Raw genomic sequence first — 10,158 nt, 5'->3', positions numbered from 1 at the left:
ATGGGTTTGGGATCAGAATAAAGGAAATCTTTTTCAATATGGTAGCACATTCACTAGCTCTGGCGAAGAGCTGTCAGACAAAATAGGCCATACTCTAAACTCTGTTGCTTGCCTGCAAGAAACAGGCTTTTTTAAAATCATTTTTTAAACTAGATAAGTCAATTGAGAACGAATTTTCATGTACAACGATTGCGTGGAGAGTGCCCATTTATACAGCAGGGCTTTAACTGGAGCAATTTGAGTGAAGTACAGTATCTTGCCAAAGGGTACAAAAGGCTCAAACCCACAACCCTCTGGGCTCAAGTACAGAGCCCTAACCGCGGCTCTGCACTGCAACCTGTAAAGGCAGACATGTTTTAATGGTAAACTTGAAAATGTGCACTTTCTTACGCTCCTATACTCCCGTAAAACCATCTTTCTGATGAGTACTATTCAGTTTCCTTTATGTATTTCCTAATAGGATGAAGACTTTGCCTCCCAAACATCCATGTTTTTTATCCAGAAGGCTTCTGGTTGTCACATTTCTTGACAACCAAGAAAACAGAAGGACAAAAATGTGAAAACCTGTCTATTTTGAATTTAATTGGTGTGGAAAATATTTTTTGCAAGTGGAAATATTACAGCTATGGTTCAGTGTTTTCCTCACAATGTAAAGCTGCAGAAAGTACCATTTTCTGCCACGACTGTCTGATGCTCCTCTCTGTGGTTTATCGTTTATGCCTAAAATTAACACAAAAAGGAAAGCAATAAAAGATGTTATTTCCAAGTGCTTTTTTAAAAAAAACTCAAAGCTTAGTGCTTTGTGAATGCGTTTTTAATAATAATAATAATAATAATAATAATAATAATAATTGCTTACACTTATATAGCGCTTTTCTGGACACTCCACTCAAAGCGCTTTACAGGTAATGGGGACTCCCCTCCACACCACCAATGTGCAGCCCCCCCTGGATGATGCGACGGCAGCCATAGTGCGCCAGAACGCTCACCACACATCACCTAAAAATATTCGCCAATGCGTTGGCCAGGAATCAAACCCGGGTCAACTGCTTGGAAGGCAGCTATGCTCACCACTATACCACCAACGCACACGATTTAAATATCATCCTCATGAAGGTAGGGAGGTGAGCTCTTTTTAGTCCAACTACTTTAATGGTAATGAATTGTGAATATTGAAGTTTATTTCTTTGGAGTAATTCTGCAAAGTGATCCTGAACAGATGTTTTTGAACTTGTTGCTGGGTCGCATCAAGGTAAGCATGGCCAAATGGTTTTAAATCATTCATTTGGTGTTTATTTTTTTCCTTGATAGTAAAACAGTAAATCAGTGTATGTATTCCATCCAGAATATTTCAATTCAATAGTGACTTCTGTTGTTAACATCATAGTTATTGTTGTGGACAAAATGACAAAGGCTTAATATTACCAGCTAGTTAAGAATAGACTTATAAAATGTGTCTTGTTATATTGATGTTCTAAACAAAATAAACTACCATGAGGGTCTTCTGGAGGTGTGGGGAATGTGAAAATTTTCCTCCCCTTGGCTAAATGAAACTGTATTGTCCATACTGGGAATGTGGATTAACAGACACCTCTTGAGCAGCCTTTCCTTTCATATTCAGAAAAAAAAAAACTATTTTAACCAAGTCTCTTTGCTTCGTGTTTGGCAAGACAACACTTATTCTCTGTCAATACCTAATGCCAGGTTTTCTTCAGTAAGTACTGTTCTAAAAAAAAAAGTTCTGGCTTTGTTGTGCCATAAACACCGTTTAACGAAGTGAAAATCAAATTAAGTTTTAAATGATGCTGCCACACAGAGATACAGAGGCACATTATTTTGACATGCTCTTACCTCGGGGGGGATCTTGGCTTTTTGATGTGTGATCCACAGAGGCTTGCGTTGGCTGGCAGATTTTATCAGCAAATAAGGCTGGCTAATGTGGAGGAGACAAAATAAAAGGGTTACAGTGATAGAATGTGAAGGATTAGCTTCTCTACTTGGGTTCTGTGATGTCGTATCAAAAAGGATTTGGTGGAAATGATTTGACAGAACAGGAGATGATGGAAGGAGGATTTTTTGTATTATTATTTAATTTCGTGTTTTTTTTTTCTTATCGTGTTTTGTTTTACACAGATTCTGACTTGCCGGGGATATTAAGATGTGATTGCGAATGGCAGTCAGTATAATATGTTATGTGTTGTGATGAAGGACAGGAGAGAGGGGGAGGGAGTAGTTAACTGGCTCTTTGTGTTTATGTGTACTCAAAACTCTGGCTACAGCCATTGTATTGCCCTTCCTTGTACAACACTAGTACTTAATCTTGCTATCTTGGACTGTAACTCCTTCCCCACAAATACTGTGATGCATTCTGTAACTAGTATAGCTGAAGTGGTAACAATTGCTTTAGCAGAATTAAATGTGCTCACGTGTGACAAAATGGGAGAGGTGACACCACACAGACTGTCAAAATGTGTGAAATCTGCAGATGTCTTTTTCATAACCCCAAGTTAATGCTTCTGAGATTAATTCATAGTTGCCCCATATAAATGTGTATACACTGTGTACATGCATGTGGGTGCGTACTGTTTGCGTAGGTGTGTGGCATTTTATGATCGAATGTGCGATTTTAAACAAGAAGCAAGGACTTGGTACTCCCTTCTCCCCACCAGCTGCTTCAGAAAGGCATCACCCTCTGAGGTAGAAAACACAGACGTCCTCAAGGTAAACACCATGCCAGAGACTAGGAAGTGTTTTCCTTTCATCAGTACTTTTGTGTGATCCCTGGCTTTGTTGCAGCACAGTGATAAATAGCCTTAGTTTAGTTTAATTAAAATGTTTATCACATTCAGGAGCAGCCTACCAGTGGCCTACGTAATTTAGTTTTAATTATTGGGAATGTCCTGCCTTTCAGCTAGATCAACAAATAACCTTATAGTTTACTCTGCGTTGACAACACCAGGGTGGGAGATATATGTAGTAGTAGTAAGCAAGGAACTGGTAATGTTGCTGAGTTTTTTCAAAGGTCTTTAATGTGTTATTTTTTTCTATTTTAGGTTGTATTTCTTCTGCTTTGCCAGGCCTACTGCTACGGTGAAACTGTTTTTTAATACTGTCACTTCAGAAGCAACTGTAACATATACTGTAAATCTCTCTTGCCCTTTATAGAATTGTCTCTGTCTTTAGAATAGTCTCTGTTTTTCTGATTTGTTTTTTTTGCTGGTGTCCTCTGATTTCAATGTAATACCAGAACTGCTTTTTTTTTCCCCTTTTTAATTGTTGGACATTGCAGAAAAACAAAATGCTGACCTCTGCCTAACTTCTTTGGGTACCTGTTCTGTAGAGGTCACCTGGGCATTGCTCCCTAAATATAACAATCAGAGTATGATATACAACGTATATTGTCTTTTAATGTGTCAGAGAAGAAGTATAACTACTTACAGTATATTATAATTTTACCAATACATTTTTTGTGCTGCAATGAAACCCCTGGAAAGCACAGAGCACCACAGTTCATGTATTAACTTCCTTTTCAAGGAGTTAACATAGTGCTGAATAACTTTGCAGTTTTTTGTCAGGACTCACCAAAGTATTTATAGTAAATAACTGTATATTGACCATGTGTACAGATCAATTCAGAAGCCACAGAAAAAAGGAAATCAGGAAAGAAATGAACCATAAATACCGCTTTAAAAACGTACAGCATGGTAATGTATATTACTTAGTGACTTCCAAATCAGTTGTGGGATAAATATTTTCTGGAGCCACTGTATGTCTACATGTACATGAACCCTGACAATCAGTGACAATGTATATACTGTGCACCCAGATAGACACACACAAGGCTGTCTTTCAGATGCCTTTCAGGAGCAACCCACAATGTTTAAACTGTCTCCTAGACCTTTCTCTGGATGGGTTATTAAGTTGTCAGCATAGGCTGTAAAAATTTAGCTAAAAAAAGGGAAATATCATTCCAGCTGAAAAACATCTCAGTTAACCTGTCATTAAAGCCTTTATAAATTTAGCATGGGTTCCAAGCTCTGAATCTGAGCCACACATGGCAGGGATGAGAGGCAAAAATACAGGACAGGCTGTTTTAAGACTGTTGTAATTCTCAGAATGAATATGCAAGTCCTGTCTGGTTTACATGCTGACATTTCCTCTTAAAGACACAGCTACACGGAATATGTGCGTCAAACCAAAATAACTGTCTTTAACTTTGAGTTTTCAGAACCTCGGTTACCACTACGAATAAAAAAAATATTTAAAAGGCCATTTAAACTTTTTGCTGCAAAATTCAGATTTTTTTTTAATAAATAGATTTATTGTCTGGAGACAAAAATCAATAAAAGCCATTTCAGGAATAAAGAGAAGTGGACAGCAGTGCACCAACAAGATGGGTCTAGACCTTAAAAGTAAAATGTAAATGTGTTAACATCTGACTTATTTTTTGCTGGTGAACCAACCCACAGTTGGCTCAGATGGAACTACTGTATATGCAGACTAATAATTTAAGTCTGGCATAGGTAATGAATGTTTATGCAAATACATATGTATTTTTAAATATTCATTTGTACTGAACTTTTCACTGAAAATAGAAAATAACAGACACGTTTTGGAAATCTAAACGTTTTTTTTCACTTCAAAGCAATCGGTCACAAGCAAAAACATCTGTTCCATCATATAAATGGAATACAAAAGTGTAGAGGAAGTTGATCAAAATGTGGAGTGGTCTTGTACTGAGGGAATAGGACATCACTAGTTGCAAATCGGCAGCAAACAGCAGATATTTTACTCAATTACCCAATTATGTAGCAGGAAGTCTTGGTATCCTAAGAATATAAGAAAGATCCCAAACGAGTTGAGGCCATTCAGACCATCTGCCCTGTTAGGCAGTTAGCAGGTAGTTGACCCAAGGACCTCATCCAGCTGTTTCTTGAAAGGAGCTAGAGCAACAGCTTCAACAACATGGCTGGGTCACTTCTTCCATGCTCCCACAACCCCCTGGGTAGAGAAGTGCCTTCTGTTCTCATGCACGTCCACATAGTTTCCCCTTGTGTGCTCTAGTTTGTTTTACTGTTCCTTCTGAAGTAATATGATATGAGATTTTGAATACTTGTATCTGATCTCCTCGTAGCGTTCTCTGTTTAAAACCAGACATTTTTATTTGGATACAGCGTGTGCTTACGTAGTCTTCTCTGTGTCAGAGGAACTCAGGAACTGCGCAGAGGACGGTTGTTTAGGTGTACATTAACCATGCTTCCAGCTGTATCTTGATAAGCCATGTTGGCACCACATCTTAATGCAATGAGTGTTTGCATAGCTGGTGGGGCAGTTCAGCATCGTAAATCATCTAAGAGATCATTAGTCAATCCCGTTAGCTTGCATTGACGAAAACTAAACATTTCAAATAATTTGTTGTCATTATATTTGCCCGAAGGATGACTCTGGTCATCAAGTGGTGTTTGCTGATACTAGAACTGAAGTTTAAAACGGAGTTTAAATCTGAATCAAAAAGTTCAGTCAAAATCTTTGCTTTGAGCAATTGAGTTTGTGAGCAGATTGAGACTTCACTCGGGGCCTAAGCCCTGTAGTTTGAGGGGGTCTGAGCCTGGGCATAGTCAGGGCAGTGCCATCACAACTCTCCCGCCAGGCAGAAAGTGCCAAGGAGCTGCTGCAAGGACAGTGAGACAGTGGAGGCAGGGATGCGAAACATTGAATGGGGAGGGTGTTCATTATGTTTCTCAGCAGTTATCATTTTTTAGGTGTTGTGTAGGGTTAGGCCTTGTTGTCAGACTCTGATTATAAAAAGTCATGTCAGTGTTCTCTGCTCTGTTCGGTACCCTTAACTTTACACTGTTGTCTGGCCAAACATCAAAGACTCTCAATGTAGAGCTCATGTAGGCCAGAGCACTCTGTTGGGGGATGGCATCGCAGCTCATTAAGAAAGACCTACCTCCCCATGTACACACGCCCAGTCGCTGACTGCGGCAGTGACGTTCTCACACTCTGCCTCCCTCTCTCACTGCTTGCCTCCCGTGGCAGGTGATAGTGTGTCAGGTCTGGTGCACACAAGAGACAGGTGAAGCAGTGGAGACAACTGGAGAGGTGTGTGTGTGTGTGTGTGGGGGGTGTCGTGTCAATGTCAGTGCATGGGGGTTGCTGGAAGTGGGGTGGGGGTGACGTCTTGGCAGTGAGCCTACAAGAGAGATTACTGTGCCTTTTGTTTCTCCTGCCTGTTGGCAGCCCTCTTCTACAAAGGGGAAGAGAGCTCTCTTTCAGTCGGCCGAGGTGCGACTGCTTTGTCCCAATCCCTTGCCCGAGGCTGCGTTCCCATCCTTTCTCTTTCCCACCTAATTGAAATGATACTTTTTTTTTTTCTTTTGGGGGGGGGAGTTAATACATGAAACATGCCGTGTTTTTGTTATGCCTCCAGGTGAGATCACCAGACGATCCTTGGGGCAGATGGAGGTAACTAGGAGTACAGTGAGTTGTGAGTGAGTGTGTGTGTGCGCGCATGTTTGTGTCTTTCAACTCACACGTACTGCTTCTGTGGTGAGAACCGTGCAGCCATAAGATTTTTTAGAGATGTAAAAAGGAGCAGGTCTCCATACAGTTAGTAACTTCATTCTTGTGTTGTTTTTTATTTGAAAAAAATCTGTTGTTCCCTCTCTAGGCCAGATCATACTTGATAGTATGTATACAACAGTAGCACCATGAGCTCTGCTCACTCCTTGCTGTAATTTGTGCTTCCCCCTACTCTAGGAGAACATTGTAGGTTGCTTGTATTATTCAAATCCATTATGTAAGTGTGTAACCACAGCATCTATAGTTACAATGGAGAAAATCTGTATTGTTTTAGGAGGCATAAGGAAAGCCTTTATAAAGATACATGAGGGTAGAGTCTGTAGCAGAAAACCACCTGTTGTTTAAAGAAGCATTAAGTTGTGCAGATGAATATGGTCCTGTGCTCAATGCATGTTCAAATCTGTATATAGAAGGGTATACTGGTATTCAAGGATATTTAGTTAGTTGGTACCATGCATCTGTTTTCAGAGTATTTCCCTCTTATTAAAAATGTTTACAGTAAGGCATCACTTAAAACAGGAAAGAGCGTGTTTGCCAAATGGACTTCCCTGCCTTTTCCTTTGCTTTTTAAATCCACACATTGTTTTCGCTACCAGTCCGAGATAAGAGGGAAACCCTCTTCTGGCACCTGAAATACGAAAAACTCATTGAAGTTGAAGAACACTTAGGAATGATTAGGATTGCCGTGTTGCTGTTATAGTTCACGCTATGCACAATGATAAGAAGAGAGATTAATATTGTCCAGTTGTTGATCGTGCAAAATGCAGTCACTGTTCATGTGTCCTGTTTACATGTGGGAAGCAGTGATAGATAAATGCACATGTTGCATGTCGACAATAAAAAGCTGCAATATGAGATTAATCTTCATTATTACAGTATATATTATGTGTGAAATAGTAAGAATTGGTCATTAACATCCTGACTGCATTCTATCACATACGGTACTTGAAATATTTAAAAATGTCATTTTAACAGCTACCCCCCCGACCAGCAATCACTGAGAATATATACATTTTTGCTGTTGTACTAGCACGAATTTATGATTCAGATATATACAAACCGTACTCATATTATCCTTACACTCATGTCTAGGAGTGCATACTATTTGTGATTGTATTTGCTCAATGTACTTTTATACAGTGGTGAATATGTCTGTATGTGCGTACAGTGCATAGGACCTTCTGACTGGGCGAGAGTAATTTTTGAGAGATGAAGCTGCGATATCCTTTAAATTATTACCTTTTCACCCATATGCCTTCTGGCAGTGATCTGCCACAGACAACGCAGCTCACAAAAGAAGAGAGCAAAGAATAATAATAAGAAAAAAAAATAGAAGATAAAATATAAAATATAGGGGGAACCTGACAACACCTTTGAAAGGAGGCATTGTGCACAGAGGAAGTGAGTCTCAGAGATGCTCCTTTGATCACAGCGGGACAATTCGAGGAATGGCCCCGTAAACCGTGAGCTAAATTATCTGTAAGGTCCCACAAGGAGCAGGAGAGTTTATAAAACAAAAAATACTTCTTCTACGACATCGATGCTCAAAATGTATACTAATACAGTATATACATGATGTGAGTGTTACTTTTTGCAGGTAATTAATGTAAAAACTATTTACATGCGTACACATTTGCAGTTTGTACAGTGTAAAATGCATTTTATTAGTGTAAAGCCACCTGTCTTTGTTGTAGTTTTCTAAAGAATGTCTACATATGATATATTATCGATAGAAAATGCAGCTACTTCATTGTCAGCAACACGTCTCTAAAGAGCAGTGTTAACTGCCCCTTTCTGGTAATAAAGAGGCTTCTCTCTTTCTTTTGGCTCATTCGGCTTAGCAAGGGGTAGAACAGGGCTTTTTTTATTTTTGCGAGAAAGCATAGGCAAAAGGTCTGAGAGTAATAGAAAAAAGATAAATTGTATTTAAAAAAATCAACTCATTGTGCTGAGCAGGACAGAAAAGTGTTTTCTGTAAGAACAGAGCCCACTGGGTTGTGAAAATGGTTTAACCGAAACAGGATAGTCCCTGAATCACATTTGCATTTGCGAATTGATTCTGAGCGGTGACTCTGATCGACAGACGCGGAGGCAGGGAAAGCCCTTTACTTAAGGAAGAAGTAGGAGATGAAAGAGAAGGGCCAGAAGAGATAAAAATGGTTTTTGAGAAGAAAAAAAATACAGATGAAAAGACAGGAATGAAGAAGAGAATTGACCATTCGAATTCAAAGAGCCTCCTTCCCCCCCCCAGTTTACCCCCACGTGCCCCCCTCCCACCTTTAGCAGTGTCTTACAAGTAAGGTGACCAGCTCTAGTGCTCTGCAATGTGCCAGCCGCATTTTTGATAAATAAAGAGAGAACACAATGGAACTGAATAGGAACTTCATGCTGGTAAGATCTTAGGGAATGTTTACGGAGGTGCTTGTCAGCTGTCATTATTGAGATGTTCCTGTGTGTGGAGCAGGAGGAAGCCGCCTTTGATGTCTTTCTTCCCTTTGATAGTTCTCTAGTGCTTCTCACCAACAGGAGTCTGAGCAGCCAACACCCACAGACACACTCACAAAGGCACCGAGCCACACACTCGCCGGCTGACACACAAACTTGAGTCAGCACAGACAAAATGGCACGTGCACACACACACACACACACAGTCATTAACGTAGACTCACAGAAGGGCAAGATACTTGAATAATTTTTAATCCCTTTCATTTACATAGCACTTCTCATCCCAGAGAATCCCACGGCACAAAGAGGTGCCCCATTTCATTCACCTCCCAAGTGCAGCACCCACCTGGGTTACACTTAGCAGCTAATAAGCACCAGCAGCCCCACTACATCACAGTTCAGGTGCAGACGTGAGAAATGAGTTGACCAGTTAAAATTAATGGAATTTAGGAAGGTATGTTTTCACAAGCCCATAATACAATTTAGGGCAGACATTAGGGTTAACACCTTTACTCTTTCAAAAAGTGGCATAGGATCTTTAATGACCTAGTATATGTAGTTTGCGTCTCACCTGTGTACTACAGCACAGTGTCTCTGGACACCATTTTGCAGCACTGATTTGGAAATTCAGGTCCAGAGGGAAGGGCGCCACCTACTGGTCCACCAACACCAGTTGCAGCACTCTAGTCTTCCTGAGGGGTCTCTTATCCCAGGACTGACCAAGCCTCACCTTGCTAAGCTTCTGACAGCTGTGATGATGAAGTGGTAATGGTAATGTTGCTGCTAGACAGCTTTTCTCACGTACACACCTACATACTCCATGCACTCACCCACATAGATATATACACACAAGGCTCTTATCCTTTACATTCATATATAAACATCTCTCTCTATATGTGTGAGTGTGTTATTGATTCACAGGCTCAGTACTTACACATGTATTTACCAACCAGTTGTGTCCGTGATGATTAGGCACCAGTGCATGCACATACCAGCATTCACAGGCATTCACGACTCAAAACAAGTTAATGGTAAGGAAGAAAACCCCAAAACATCAACATGTACATCCATTTAGAATTATATACCTCACATCTGCGTATAGCATGTACTCACTGGGGTTTTGATGGA

The 10,158-nt window shown here is 40.2% G+C and overlaps 1 non-coding gene across 1 annotated transcript; it reads right to left on the bottom strand.

Moving 5' to 3' along the window:
- Nucleotides 1-1,016: 1,016 nt before the first annotated feature.
- Nucleotides 1,017-1,088, bottom strand: trnag-ucc (transfer RNA glycine (anticodon UCC)). Its single transcript has one exon. It is a non-coding gene; the product is annotated as a tRNA-Gly (tRNA).
- Nucleotides 1,089-10,158: the final 9,070 nt, after the last annotated feature.

Source organism: Atractosteus spatula, chromosome 2 (assembly GCF_055471065.1).
Source record: "Atractosteus spatula isolate fAtrSpa1 chromosome 2, fAtrSpa1.hap1, whole genome shotgun sequence".
Classification (NCBI taxonomy): domain Eukaryota; kingdom Metazoa; phylum Chordata; class Actinopteri; order Semionotiformes; family Lepisosteidae; genus Atractosteus; species Atractosteus spatula.
This window is presented reverse-complemented; position numbering and strand designations above follow the sequence as displayed.